The sequence below is a fragment of the Humulus lupulus genome, chromosome 2, assembly GCF_963169125.1.
Source record: "Humulus lupulus chromosome 2, drHumLupu1.1, whole genome shotgun sequence".
NCBI classification, from domain to species: Eukaryota; Viridiplantae; Streptophyta; class Magnoliopsida; order Rosales; family Cannabaceae; genus Humulus; species Humulus lupulus.
This window is the reverse complement of record NC_084794.1, coordinates 12,969,742-12,985,474: the sequence shown is the minus strand read 5'-3', so window position 1 is coordinate 12,985,474 and position 15,733 is coordinate 12,969,742. Positions and strand designations below refer to the sequence as shown.

Here is a 15,733-nt window from a genome sequence, read left to right as displayed (position 1 = left end):
CAGCTGCCCCACTTGCATCTCCAAATTTCTGATGGAGGATCTAGTCTCAGTCATAAACTGAGTTTGAGTGTTGGTGAGAGTCAATAGGGTAGCCTGCAATTCACTAGGTTGTTCTGTAGGAGCTGGTGGCATAGGTTGCTGAGAGGTTGATGCTTGTGGTGGAGCTTGAGTCATAGGTCGCTGATACTGTGGTTAAAACAGTTGTTGTTGGCCTTGATTATTTCTCCAAGAAAAGTTAGGATGGTTTCTCCACTCCGAATTAAATGAGTTGGAGTAGGGGTTGTTGTAGGGCCTCTGAAAATTACCCATTGCTTGGATTTGAGCTTGATCTAATGGGACATTGCAGCTTGGCACTGGTCAAAAGGATGAGGCCCCCCCACACAATTCACACATTACTTGGGCTTCCATAACCTGAGCAAACATGGTATTTTGTTGCAGCTGCTTAGTTAGAGACGTAACTTGAGCAGTTAAGGCTATGATTGCATCTAGTTCATGAACCCCTGCAACCTTTTTATTACTGCCTGATCGTTCACTTGGCCAATGGTAATTATTAGTAGCCATTTCTTCTAAGAGTTCATTAGCTTCATTAGCACTTTTGCTCATAAACGCTCCTTCCATTGCTGCATCAATGATTGTGCGAGTGGTACTGCACAATCCATTGTAAAATTTGTGGACCAACATCCACTTCTCAATACCGTGGTGAGGACATTTTCTGATCAAGTCCTTGAACCTCTCCCAAGCATCATACAAAGATTCTCCCTCAAGTTGAGAGAAGTTATTGATCTCCCCTCTCAGTTTAGCAGCCTTGGCAGGTGGAAAGAACTTCAATAAGAACTTCCGAGCTAGATCATCCCAGGTGGTTATAGTATTGGCCTCAAGTGGATTTAGCCAACTTTTCGCTCGCTCCCGTAGTGAGAATGGGAACAAGCGCAATTTAATGGCATCATCACTCATCCCGTTCATCTTGAAGGTGGCACACAACTCCAGGAAATTGGCTATGTGCATATTGGGGTCTTCAGTGGGGAGGCCACCAAATTGAACTGCAGTTTCAACCATCTGCAAGATATCAGGCTTGATCTCAAAATTATTTGCCTTTACGGCTGGTAGACGGATGCATGAGTGTACCCCTGTGACAGTAGGGAGTACATATTCTCGTAAAGGTCTTTGACCAGCAAGATTCTGATCTTGTGGTGCTCCCCCGTTCATGTTTTCCACATTGTTGTTATTAATATCAGCTGTAACAACAATGTAACTTTCAGCCCTCTTGTTTCTTCAGTTTCGCTTGCACTCTTTCTCGATCTCAAGATTAATTGGTACTAGATTGTCAGCTCCCCTTCTACTGTGCATATAAGGAAAGTACTTGAGATAGAGAACAACTGAAACCAAACAAGTTAGAAATTATTTCAAGAGAACCAACCAAATTAGAAACAAAACTAGCTATTTGATATTGATAAATTTATCAGTCCCCGGCAACGACGCCAAAAACTTGTTGCAAAAATTTAAAGCTACGCAAGTATACGTAATCGCTTTTGTAGTTTATTTCGGTAAGAACGATATCGTTCCCACGGAGACTGATTATCAAGTACTAATAACCTATTTTATTTTCTATTTGGTAATCAAAATTGGAATTTTTAAAACTAAAAATAATAAATAACAAAATTAAATGAAGAACAACAAAGAACAATAATCTTGCAGTAAACTTGATTTAAATATATATGAGAAATTAAGGATTCTAATCTCCTCTACTATCAAATTTATTATTCATTGATGCAATCACAAAGATAATTCTTCTCATTAAGATGAAAGACATGCAAAAGTGTTAAATATTCAGGTTAAGAAATATAAAACTCGACCTAATGCAAATTCTCTATATTTCTATGAGAAATTTAAACAATAGGAAGCAATGAACATTGCCCTAGATCACATAGACCAATTTGATACTCTCGTTCTAAATTGAAATCTATGTCTATTCATTTTTAGCATATCCAAATCTCACTTCTCAAATTTTGATTTGAATTCATAAATAGCATGTAAAAGGTGCGCAATCAATCACATACACAATAAAGACAAATTGAATAGATCTTAGATGAAGAAGAAATAGAAAACTTGCATTAATTCATAATAAAGCCTCAAGAGATTCAATTAAAAACCCTAAATATAATTTAGTTCATGTTTATCACTAAGAAACCCATAACACATGAAATTAACATAAACTAAAAGTAAAAAGTGAAGAAAATAACTCTAAATGATAAATCTAATCTTCCTCCAAAGCACTCCAAAAAATCTTCTCCCAGTCTAGATCTGTAAAAGTGCCACGTTTTCTCTCCTTAATCGTGATTTAAACCTAATCAGTGTTTTTTAAAACATGAAATGACCAAAACACCCTTCATTAAAAATATGTGTTTTTACATTTCTAGACATATCCTTCAGTTGCAGGATGTCATTCCTGCGGTCACAGGAATGCCTTAGAAATGCCAAAACTTTTATGGAATTGTGGCCGCAAGACAGTCTTCTTGCGGTCGCAGAAATTGCTCTGAAACATTGTTTTCCACCAATTTTTGTCCTTTAGTCAATTTTTTCACCATGTTTCCACACCTAAGTCACATAAGCCCCTCGACACCTGAAAACACACAAAAACAAGTGAAAAATAGAACAAAACAAAACCAAACACCTAATACTCTACCTAAAAAGACATAGATAAACAAGTCTAAAACTTGTTTATCAGGATACAATTTAGATTGGGTAGAATATTATTTTGGAGGGGTTGGTTTAGAATTAAAGAAAGCAAAAGCCATATTTGGGTTTGTGACAGGATCGGGTTGAGAAGATGCGATGGTACCAACACCTCTTTGGTGTTCTTCTTGGGTGACTAGATTAAAAACACGACTTAAAGAAGGCAAGGGGTCCATGAGCAAGATGGTGCCGCAGACTTGAGAGTTAGTGTAACGTCCCAAATTTGCTAATAAGGCTTAATGCCTTGATTAGTGTGCCAGAAGGGAAATAACTGATTTAATTATGTTAATACATGGATTAAATGATTATGTGATTAGAAATACATGTTTAAGTAAATTAAATATGCATGAGGGCCCATTTTGGATAGTAGGGGGATAATTATAATTTTGGCCCGTTGAGGGCATAAATGTGAATTATATGTATGTTATGTTTGATACCACAAGATTGTGGTGATATATTTGTGAAGTACGATCTGAGATGACCCTAGGGAGTGGAATTCATAATAGTCCCAACATGGTCGAATACCCAGCTCGGGGTGAGCTTAGGGGTATTTTGGGAACATAGTTTGTGTTCGAGATTTACCGGGTAATAGGTAGCGATTTAGCGATCATTTGGGTATGTCTGGGGTTAAATGGGGAATTATATGAACCCTCGAGAAATTAGCGGGATGTAGAAAATGAAGGGATTGCCCTTGGTGACATTCAAGGACTTAGGATTGACCTTAGGGGTAATTGGGTCATTTTGATACTAAGGGATAGCTTAAGATAGGCTTAGTAGCTTTGAGAAACCACCAGACCTATGTAATCTCTCAGCCTATCTGTCTTACTCTCTTTCTCGGCTCTCTCTCCCTCTCTTGGAGACTTAAGGAATTGTGGAAACTTCTGGTGGTGAGGTTCAGAATTTGAGGCTAGAGGTTCGGGGATTTCCAGCTGGAGGTGTTGGGAATCTAGTCTAAGGTCAGAATTGCCACTGAGGTAAGATTCAAAACAAGTTTTCCTACTAAATTCCTTAGTTTACTATAAGTTTTTTAAGGTTTTGAATTCAAAGTGTTTAAGCTTAGGTTGTAGTGAGGTTTTAGTTAAGATTTTGGGGTGCTTGTCTTAGTTCTGTTGCTTGGATATGAATTCTAGGAATAAGGTTCGAGATTGGTGAATTTCATGGAGGTTAGCTCGTAAAATGCATGAGGAATTCTGGGTTTTGGGGCTTGCGCCGCGGCCTGCTTGAACACAAAGGCTTGGGGGCCTAGGAATTTTGCCCAGGCGTCGCGGCGCAGGCTGAGGCACGCCGCAGCCCGTATTCCTTTGATGGGAGCCCCAGGGCTCTCTGGCTTGAGCATGTCGTGGCCCTTAAAGGGCTGGGCCACGGGTTAAATAGGAAATGTTGGCCTTTAGAAGGTTTTAAGCTCGTGAACCCAAATGTCAGGGCTCGGGAAGGATTCCACTACTCGGTTTAGTAGAATCCGAGGTCCTGAAGGCTAGTATTTTAATCCAAAGTTTTTAATTAGTTAGGGATTGATGCATATCTATTTATTATGGTGTTGTGACTAGGTTTTACGTCAAAGCTCGGGTTTAGGAGATCGTGGTCAGGATCGCGTTAATCTGTCAACTCGGGACACAGGTAAGAAAATTGCTTATGCCTGTAGATTAGGGAATGACCCCATTATTTGTGTTTAATATATGTGTGAATACTTGTAAATGCTATGCTATGTTGTGCATGACTAAGAGTGAACGACGAAGGCCGAGTACCGCAAAGGCTGGGATCAGCGTTAAGCATGCTGAGTGGATGCCGCTAGGGTGAGACCCTCTATGGGTGTTGTTTCCACCCGCTCGGTGAAGACCGCGAACCTAGTGCCTGGTAAAGCACATGGGTCGGCATACGCCGCTATATGTTTAATCTGTTGACTTTTTATGATGTATATTATTGGATTGAATTGTGATTTGTTATATGTTGAGTTTTCTTGCCGGGCCTCGGCTCACGGATGCTCTATGGTGCAGGTAAGGGAAATGGAAAGGTCGATCAACCATGAGTTGAAGAGCATGGAGTGGCGTGTACATGTTCGGCCTACGTGACTGCCACAACCAGGGTTATTTTGGGGAAATATGTTGTATGATTAGCTTTGTCGCTTAAGTCGATGGTATCTACATTTTTGAGTTGTAATACACTTTCGAAACAGTATTTTGGGATCCCAAATGTATAACTTGTATGATTTTAATGAATGTCCAAATATTTTATATTCAATATTGTCTAATGAGTCTTTATTTTAATTGAATCACACTTTTTAATCTGAAACCTCGATTAGCAAGCTAATAGCACATTTATAAATCACATGGTAACGACTCTAAGGTAGTAGGGCGTTACAACTTGGTATCAGAGCGTGCCAAGTTTATGGTTCTTGGAGATCGACCGAACATGTACACTTGCAACAAGTGACAAGCATGACTCAGGGGTTGTCGGTATTAAATGAACTATGTGATTAATTGCATGTTTAATTTGCCATGTTTGCATGCATAGTATAGATAGAGCATGATGAGTGTGTGTATATATGTATGATGCCAAGGCACGACCCCTTGATTGTTATAAGCTTATGCAATGTGTGCGATATGTTGCTTTGTGTTTGTGACTGATTGACGAGACTGGGATGTGGTTTTTGGATGTTATTATCATGCATGATGTGCGATGTCATTGATTGCAGGCATATTGCAGTTATGCCTCGGCGATCGATCAGACTCCGCGACAATAGGACCGAAGATGACAACCAGGGTCAGGACCCTCCACCTTCCCCACAAAATTGGCAATAGTTGTTTGCCGAAATGGAAGCCAGACTTCAACAAATGGAAGATGAGCTGCGAGAGTTGAGGCAACAAGCCCCTCCTCGAGGTATTAGGTTACAGATTCCACCAGCTGTGGCACCAGTGCCAGCCCAGCCTGTGATGGAAAATAGATGGGAGCCCTTGTACGAATGATTTAGGAAGCAACACCCTCCCACCTTTGAGGGTGGTCCAAACCCACTATGGGCAGAGAAGTGGATGAATAAAATTTCTTCCATCCTGGATTTCATGAGGGTGGAAGAAAATGACAAGGTAGTGTAATGCCCCAAATTTCCTAATAAGGTTTAGGACCTTGATTAGGAGGCCGGGAGGGCCATAATTTATTTATTATGATATTTAATGATTATATGCATGTTAATGTGAATTATATTATTATATGATGATAAAATGCATGCATATGGGTGTATTTATAATTATAGGGAATTTTGGTAATTTGGCCTGTTGATGGCATATTTGTATATTTGGGTGCATATTGTAATTTGTGAATGAGATTTCATTATTATGGAGATATATTCGAGCTATTCGACATGAGACGATCTTATATTAGGAGTTAGCGGTTTTGTCATAACGGGGTCAATTATTGGGTAATAAGAATGTTTATTTGATGATAAATTGGGAGTATTTGAGGTCAGGAGGAAATTCTGGAAGTTTTGACTATAATATCCTCGGGGGTGTTTCCGGGACCCCGAGCACTAGGTTTTATTTGAGGTTACTTAAGCTTGAAGTAGCTTGTCAGATAGAACGTACGTTAGAAAACATTTCCTCTCTCCTTCGTTAGCTCATTTTACCATTCGAAACCTTTTTGAAGAAATCTCGAGTTCTAGGAGTCGGAATCAAGCGAGGATCGAGGCATAATGATCCTAGGAAAGATTAGAAGTTTCTAAGCTGAAGGATTTGACAGAAAACAACCCAATCGAAGGTAATCTAAGTTTAAGTTTTGAGTTTTTAGAGTCTCTAAGCTTTGAATTGGATTTTGTGAATCGTTGAGATTTTGGTTTGATTGAACCTTGGGTTTTGATGGTTTTGGACCATTGGGAAGCTTGGGAACTTTAATTTGATGATTTGGAAGTGTTTATGTATGTTTTTGGAGGGTTTGGAATGAAGAAAAATGAGTTTGGGTATTTTCTGGGTTGGGGGCCGCGACCCTATTCTTGGGGTGCGCGACCCTAGCTCGAAGAAGCAGGTGGGAGGATTTGTGCTTGCTGGGCCCCGCGGTCCTTGATATTGGGCGCCACGACCCTTGCATCAGTGGTGGTTGGGGGCCGCGACACAAGGTGCCAGGGCCGCAGCCCTTGGGCAGGTTTGAGCCCGTTTGTGTGTTTTGACTCCGGGAACATGGTTTTAGGCCTCAGGATCGTTCCTACTACCCGGATTAGTGGGGATTGATGTCCCGTAAGCTAGATCTTGGTTTGGGAACCCTTGATTATCTCTTTATTTATGGTGTCCCATATTTGGTTATAACTAGGTGACCGCTAAAGAACTAAAAGCCAAATCGTTCTCAAGGGTTGTTCTTTTATTTATTCTCGCTCGAATCAGAGGTAAGAAAACTGCACCCCATATGTGACATGCATGGTTATCCTTGATGCATGTTGGATGCTTAAATATGATGCATGTGATGCACGAGAAACATGTGATTAGGGCATGCCATGAACATTGAATATGAGATCGTTTAGAGCTTGAGCCTCTGTGTGTATGCATGATCTTAATTGTGCTAGTAATTGTTAAGTAAGCATGATGAATTCCCTGTATTTGGATATTATACATATGATATATTTTTGGTAGCATTGCGTACTTGTGCATGGCCCTGATCTCTCAGATTTGGCATTGGTCGTGTGTTATCGACCTGGGAGCCAGTAACGGCATAAGCGTCATGAACGCAGGGCCAATAAAAGATTAGATCTAATTGACATTCTGCATTAGATGACTCAACAAGAGCATTAATGCCAGACTGACCTCAAGTTTGATGAAAACTAAAAGCGCTTGTGTGACTTACCCATCAGTCACTCATCTGTTAAGTTAGAGACTTGCCCATCAGTCTCTCATCTGTTCAAGCTGGTGACTTACCCAACAGTCACTCATATGTTTAAGCTAGTGACTACCCATCAGTCACTCATCTGGTAAGAGCCATTGCAGGAAAGCCCAGGTAACGGTTTCGTTACACGGCTATGAGTACCGAGCCCCATAGTGACTTGCTTGTCAGTCACTCAGTATGGTTAGCAGAACCTCAAAGTGATATTCACTCAACTGTTCAGAGCTATTAGCTCTGTATGATCATTTTGATCATCATATGCATGGCTTTGGGTGCTGAGCCCTGTAGTGACTTGCTTGTTGGTCACTCAGTATGGTTTACCAGAACCTCAAGTGTCGAAACACTCATCTGATTAGGATTGACTTGATAGTCATCCAATCAGAAGGGCAGGATTTCTTATCCTGGATACCCCAGCATTACTTGAACTTGTTTGCATGCTTGAATAAAGCTATGTTTGCTAGGCATGCCAGATATGATTTGATATCATAATATGATTGTTCATGAGCATATTGAGTTTTCTTGCTGGGCTTCGGCTCACGGGTGCTATGTGGTGCAGGTAAAGGCAAAAGAAAGCTGAACAATCCTTGAGTTGGAGAGCTTAGGTGACGATGTGTACATATGCAGCTGCTCGACCGCCATGGCCGAGGTTTGAAGGAAAGGAATTAGGGTTAAACCATGTTTTGCCGCTTAGATTGTCTGGTTGTTAATGTTTTTTTGTAATAAACCCTTCAATTATATTTTTGGGATCCCAATGTATGCAGTAAACGTTCTAGTGAAACGTTATATCTTAACCAAGATTTTTAATCCCTAAATCGTTAATCATACTTAGTTACACGTTTATGGCCAAGTGACTCGATTAGCGAGTTTAGCACTATTTGCAATGTGCACCGTAACGGTCCCTGGAGTTTAGGGCGTTACAGGTAGCCTGCACCAGCTACATGTTGAGAGAAGACACCCACATTTGGTGGGAAGTTTTGTCCCAGGGGAAGGATGTGGCAGTTATGACTTGGGAAGAATTTAGAGACGTATTCAATGAGAAATAATATAGTGTTGCAGTTCGAGCTCCAAAGGTGGATGTGTTTGTCAACCTGACTCAGATCTGGATGACGGTTACAGTATATGCAAAGAAGTTTGACCGGTTGGCGAAGTTTGTGCCGGACTTGGTGCCTACTGATATGGCACGGAGGGATCCGTTTGTGCAGGGATTAAACGTCATGATATCTCGTGATGTCATGATAACATTAGATCTGAGGACTACCACCTATGCACTGGTAGTGGAGAAGGCCTTTACTGCTGAGGGGGCCGAGGATTTGATATGGAGAGAAGGGGCTGCAAGACACGACGCTCGGAGGATGGTGCCTCCTTTCATTGGTTTTAGCCGGGGTTGTGGCCCTAGTGAGCAGAAGAGAAAGGCCCCTGATTCTTTTGTTCATCTCGATTCAAATAGGAGGGCATGGGGTGTTTTCAGTGGCCGTCAGGGCGATACAACGGGAGTAGTTTTTCAGAGTGTCCACGGTTCAGGCAACGACATCAGGGAGAGTGCAGAGTCAGATCCTACTTCACTTGTGGGAGTGTTAGTCATCTGAGGAAGGACTGTCCACAAGTCAGGAAGAAGAAGCGAAGAAGAGCGACAACATTACTCTAGCCAGAGTATTCGCCTTGACCTAGACCAAGGCTAAGGCTAGTCCCTTAGTCGTGACAGGTCAGATTTCTAGTGCTAGTTCTTCATTTACTGCATTGATTGATTCAGGAGCTACTCATTCGTTTGTGTCTGCTAGAGTGATAGATCGTTTGTGTAGACCTTGAAGTATATATGTTAGGGGATTCAGGACTTTGTTGCCAACTAGGGAGCTGGTAGTCTCTAGGAGATGGGTTAGAGCATTAACAATAGATATAGATAGTACGGAGTTGTCTGCGGATTTGATTGAGCTAGCGATGGATGACTTTGATATGATCCTGGGGATGGATTGGTTATCAAAGTACAGGGCTACGATAGACTGCAAGCGAAGGATGGTGACATTTGAACCGGAAGGGGAGGTACCCTTTGTATTTGTGGGGACAGTGACTGGACCACGAGTACCTATGATCTCGACACTGAAGGCTAGATACGTAATGCAAGGTTGCATAGGATTCCTAGCAAACATAGTGGATACCTCTAGGGTTGTTTCAGTTGGACCGGATGAGACCGGATTAGTATGCGAGTTTCCTGATGTGTTTCCAGCAGACTTGCCAGAGTTGCCACCACACCGAGAGATCGAGTTCGTCATAGAGTTGGCACTAGGGGCGGAGCCAGTATCTAGGACACCTTATAGAATGGCTGCAGCAAAATTGAACGAATTGAAGATTCAGTTGCAGGAGTTACTGGATCTAGGATTCATCAGACCCAATTTTTCGCCATGAGGTGCTCCAGTGTTGTTCAACAAGAAGAATGATGGATCCTTAAGGATGTGCATTGACTACAGGGAGTTGAATAAGTTGACCATTAAGAATAAGTACCCATTGCCTAGGATCGACGACTTGTTTAACCAACTACAGGGGAAGAAAATATTATCCAAGATTGACCTTTGGTCCGGCTACCACCAGTTAAGGATTAGAGAGGAGGACATACCAAAGACCGCATTTCGCACGAGGTATGGACATTATGAATTCCTGCTCATGTTCTTTGGATTAACCAATGCCCCAACATCCTTTATGGACTTAATGGATAGGGTCTTTAGGGATTCTTTGGATAAGTTTGTGATTGTATTCATCAACGATATACTAGTGTACTCCCAGTCAGAGACAGAGCATGGGCAGCATCTTCGCTTGGTACTACAGCAGTTGAGGGAGCATAGGCTATATGCTAAGTTCAGCAAGTGTGAGTTTTGGTTACCCCAAGTAACATTTATGGGCCACATTTTAAGTAAGGAAGGGATTCTTGTGGACTAAGAAGAAGACCAAGTATATGTGGACAGATCGGTGTGAGAATAGCTTCAAGGAATTGAAGCGGCGATTGATTATTGCACTAGTGTTGAGCCTGCCGACAGACAATGATAAGTTTGTGGTTTATTGTGACGCTTCTAGACAGGGTTTGGGATGTGTGTTGATGCAAGCTGGGAAAGTGATAGCTTATGCATCAAGGCAACTAAAAGAGTATGAGCAGAGATATCCCACGCATGATCTGGAATTGGCTGCAGTGGTATTCACACTTAAGATTTGGAGACATTACCTGTATGGTGAAAGGTGCGAGATATACACTGATCACAAGAGTTTAAAGTATTTCTTTACCCAGAAAGATCTGAATATGTGCCAAAGGCGGTGGCTAGAGTTGGTAAAAGATTATGATTGTGATATCCTAGACCATCCTGGGAAGGCTAATGTAGTGGCTGATGCATTGAGCTGGAAGGGCCCAAGACAGTTGTTTAGTTCGAGGCAGGTATCAGACAGATTAGCTGAGGAGATGACCAGTGCAGGTATAGAGTTAGTGGTTGGTAGGTTAGCCAACATTACTCTTCAGTCAACGCTCATTGACAGGATTAGGGAAGCACAGGAAAGGGATCCCCAGTTAGTTGAACGTAGAGAGAACGTCCTAGTTGGAGTGATTGGGGACTTCTATATCTCAGAGATGGGTCTATTGAGGTACAAGGGATGAATTTGTGTTCCGGTTGATTCAGATATTAGGCGAGAGATTCTGGATGAGTCTCATACCACTCCCTATTATTTGCACCCAGGTACTACGAAGATGTACCGAGATTTAAGAGTTTTGTATTGGTGGGCAGGCATGAAGAGGGATGTGGTGGACTATGTGGCTAGGTGCTTAACTTGTCAGCAGATCAAGGATGAACATCAGAGGCCAGCAGGGTTATTGCAGCCTCTAGGGATCCCCGAGTGGAAATGGGAAGATATTACCATGGACTTTGTGGTAGGATTACCAAAGACTGCGAGTCTGCATGACTCGATGTGGGTAATTCTGGACAGGTATACTAACTCCGCCCACTTTTTACCTGTGAGGACAACTTACACTGTGGAGCAGTATGCTGAGCTGTATGTAAAGGAAATTGTTCGACTTCATGGGGTTCCGAGGTTGATAGTATCCGACAGAGACCCCACCTTCACCTCCAAGTTTTGGGGAAGCCTGCAGAAGGAAATGGGCACACAGTTACGGTTTAGTATCGATTATCATCCTCAGACGGATAGACAGTCTAAGCGGACGATTCAGATACTGGAAGATATGCTACGAGCCTGTGTGTTGGACTTTTGGGGATCTTGGAGTAAGTATCTCCCATTGATTGAGTTCTCGTACAATAATAGTTATCAGGCGACTATCGGAGTTGCTCCGTATGAGATGATGTACGGGAGGAAGTGCAGATCACCGATACACTGGGATGAGATAGGTGAGAGAAGATATCTAGGTCCAGAGATGGTACAAAGGACCAATGAGGTAATTGAGAAGATTAGAGCTCGTATGCTCGCCTCCCAGAATCGCCAGAAGAGTTACTCAGATTTGAGACGCGTGAGTGTAGAGTTTCAGGTCAGCAATCATGTATTCCTCAGGGTTTCACCCCTGAGAGGAGTGAAACGATTCGGTGTTCGGGGCAAGCTGAGTCCCAGGTTTGTTGGCCCCTTTGAGGTTCTGGAACGGGTTGGAGAGGTAGCTTACAAATTAGCGATGCCTCCAGCTCTATCAGGGGTCCATGATGTGTTCCATGTATCCATGCTCCTGAAATATGTATCAGATATTACTCATGTGCTGAGTTATGAGAACTTGGAGTTAGATCAGGATTTATCATACGAGGAAAAGCCTGTTCAGATCCTTGACAGGAAGGATAAATTCTTGCGGAGCAAGACCATCGCCTTGGTTAAAGTGCTGTGGAGAAATAACAAGGTTGAGGAGGCGACGTGGGAGCTTGAGTTTGATATGCGGAAGCGGCATCCCGAGTTATTCAGGTAATTTCAAGGACGAAATTCTTGTAAGGAGGGGATAATTGTAACACCCCAATTTGCTAATAAGGTTTAGGACCTTGATTAGCGTGCCTGGAGGGCAATAAGTGAGTTAGCATGTTAATATATGAATTTAAATGAATATGTGATTAGGATGCATGTTTAGGTGGTATAAGTATGCATGTGGACCCCATTTGTATGATAGGGGTAAATTGGTAATTTTAGCCCGCTTAGGGCATAAATGTGATAATTGTATTATATAATTTGTACCACATGTGAGTGGTGATATGATGGTGATGCACGTGCGGAGACGGTCCTAAGGAGCTATTAGTTTAAAAGTCACAAGGGAATTTTATACCCGGCTCGGGAGGAGCCTAGGGGTACTTTGGGAATTTTGTAAGTTGAGTTGAGAATTAGTGGTTAATGGTTATTGGTGATTGAGTAACCTGAGTAACCATTGGTAAATAGTAAGGGTAACAAGTTTAGATGAGAGAAATGGTAGAATTGTAAGAAAGGAGAAATGACAAAAAGGGCCTTGGGGTTTAGTTAGGAAAGGAATTCTATGAAGGGTAAGGTGGTCATTAGGCAAGGGTTAGATAAGTTTTAGCTGAGGGAAAAGGGGTCATTTACGTTCAACACTTAGCCAAATTGAGTTCTTGCTGAAATTGGTTGGGAACCTAGAGGAGAAAGAGGAAAAAACTAAGGGCAAATCTCTTGGGATCAAGAAGGGAATTAAAGCTAAGGGAACTTGGAGGATTATTCAGTGAATTGAGGTAAGGAAATTCTGTGTATATGTTGTAGAATTTAGCTAAGAATATCATGGAATTGAGAATTGAATTATGTGCCTTGTTTGGTAAATTCTTGGGATGAATTGAGGTTAGGCTCAGCAGAAGGTTAGGATTTGAGCTTGGAACTTGATTGGGAAGAGCAGCTCAAGTTGAATTCTTGATTGAGGTAAGAGTTCTAAACATGTTTGAATTCTCATATCTGATATGGTTCAAGAATCTAGAAGTCTGGTTTATATTTTTTTCAAGCTTTGGTTTAAGTGTTTGAAATCTGAAACTCAAGTGTGGATTTTGGGTGTGATTGTGTGTTTGAGCTTGTTGGTGGTGTTTATAGGTTGTTATATTGTTTATTTGAGGTTTTGGGTTGATTCTGAGGTTTGGGTATGCATTGGGGTTGAATTGGGAGTGTTTTGGCTCGGGGAAAATGCAGGGGAAAACCCAAATTTCTGGGTTCGCGAAGGGGCGTCGCGGCCCTGTTCTTTGGCGCCGCGGCGCGAGGCTGTATTAGAGCTGGGGAGCTCTCTGACTTGCTGGGCGCCGCGGCCCTCACGAGTATCGCCGCGGCACTAGGCTATTTTCAGGACAGGGAATTTTGCATTTTTGGGCATTTGTTTCGGGGGGCTCGAGGGATGTTTCCGATGCATTGTTTTAGGAATTTGGGGATCCCGAGAGTATGTGATTAGTCCCGAGAGGTGGTTTTGGATTGGTTAGCATTAAAGAGTACTTCTTATGTGTTGTGACTAGGTTTTCGAAGAGGCTCAGGATAGATGATCGTGCTCGTGAATTTCGTGCATTGAGAAGCTCGGGATACAGATAAGAAAACTGTAACACCCGTAGAGCAGAGCATGGGCCCATAGTGTTGTTGCAATGCACGACCCTAGATTGTATTGCTTGCTAGGGTGTAGCCTTGATTGAATTATTATATGCTTGAATGTTGTTTAAGTATGCTATATGTGGTTATAGTAGAATGAACGGCAGAGGAGCCGGGAACGGCAAGGTGCCAAGAATGGCGAGGGGCCGAGAACGGTAAAGGCTGAGAACGGCAGTGGGGCCGGGAATAACACTTGGCACATGGAGTGCTTATGGTTAGGGTTAGACCCCAATGGATACATGGGATATCCTTACGGTGAGAACCGAGATCCCGGGGTTTGGTAACGCTTCAGGGACGGCATGGCCGTACTTGTTTAGTCTGATGGACTATCTGTTTTGTCTGTGGATTGTCTAATGTGTTGATTATATAATATGCATATGTTATGTGCTGTGTGAGTTTTCTTGCTGGGCTTCGGCTCATGGGTGCTCTGTGTTGCAGGTAAGGGCAAGGAAAAAGTCAACCAGCCATGAGTATAGAGAGCGTGGGGCGACGCGTACATGTTTGGCCTGCCTGACTGCTTTAGTTGGGGGCATTTTGAGAAATGGCTGTATTAAACTGTGTTTTTGATAGTTGGTTATCTGTAAACCTATTTTGAGTTGTAAATGTTTTATCAACCTTATTTTGGGATCCCAAATGTTAGACTCTTGGAATTTCCAATGAAATAGAGTACTTTTAAATATTACAACCTTGACTTTTTGTTTAATCACACTTTTGTTCTAAAACCTCGTTTAGTGAGTTAGATGCACATTTTAAACACACTTAGTAATGGCTCTAAGGTAGTAGGGCATTACAGTATCCGATAGGGACCCCACATTCACCTCTAAGTTTTGGGAGAGCCTGTAGAAGGCTATGGGCACACAGTTGCGGTTTAGTATTGCCTATCATCCTCAGACAAATGGACATTCTGAGAGGATGATTCAGATATTGGAGGATATATTGCGGGCCTTTGTGCTGGATCTTGGAGGATCTTTGAGTAAGTATCTCCCTTTGATTGAGTTTTCATACAATAACAACTATCATGCGACTATCAGAGTGGTTCCGTATGCAATGTTATATGGGAGGAAGTGCAGATCACCCATCCATTGGGATGAGACAGGTGAAAGAAAGTATTTAGGTCATGAGGCTGTTCAGAGGACCAATGAGGCGATTAAGAAGATTAGAGCTCGAATTCTTGCCTCTCAGAGTCGACAGAAGAGTTACTCAGACTTGAGACACAAGAGTGTAGAGGTTCAAGTCGGTGATCATGTGTTTCTCCAAGTTTCTCCCTTGAGAGGTGTGAAACGATTTGGAGTGAGGGGCAAGTTAAGCCCTAGGTTTGTCGGCCCCTTCAAGATTCTGGAACGGGTTGGTGAGGTAGCCTACAGATTGGCAATGCCTCCAGCTTCGTCAGGGGTTGACAACGTATTTCATGTGCCCATGCTCCAGAAGTATGTATCAAACTCTACCCATGTGCTAAGTTATGAGAACCTGGAGCTGGATCAAGACTTGTCTTATGAGGAGAATTCGTTACAGATTCTAGACCAGAAAGATAAAGTCTTGCGGAACAAGACCATTGCCTTAGTGAAAG

At 42.3% G+C, this 15,733-nt stretch overlaps 1 non-coding gene across 1 annotated transcript; it reads left to right on the top strand.

Annotated features, from left to right (window-relative positions):
• Positions 1-691: 691 nt before the first annotated feature.
• Positions 692-798, top strand: LOC133820458 (small nucleolar RNA R71). The gene has a single exon (XR_009886866.1). It is a non-coding gene; the product is annotated as a small nucleolar RNA R71 (small nucleolar RNA).
• Positions 799-15,733: the final 14,935 nt, after the last annotated feature.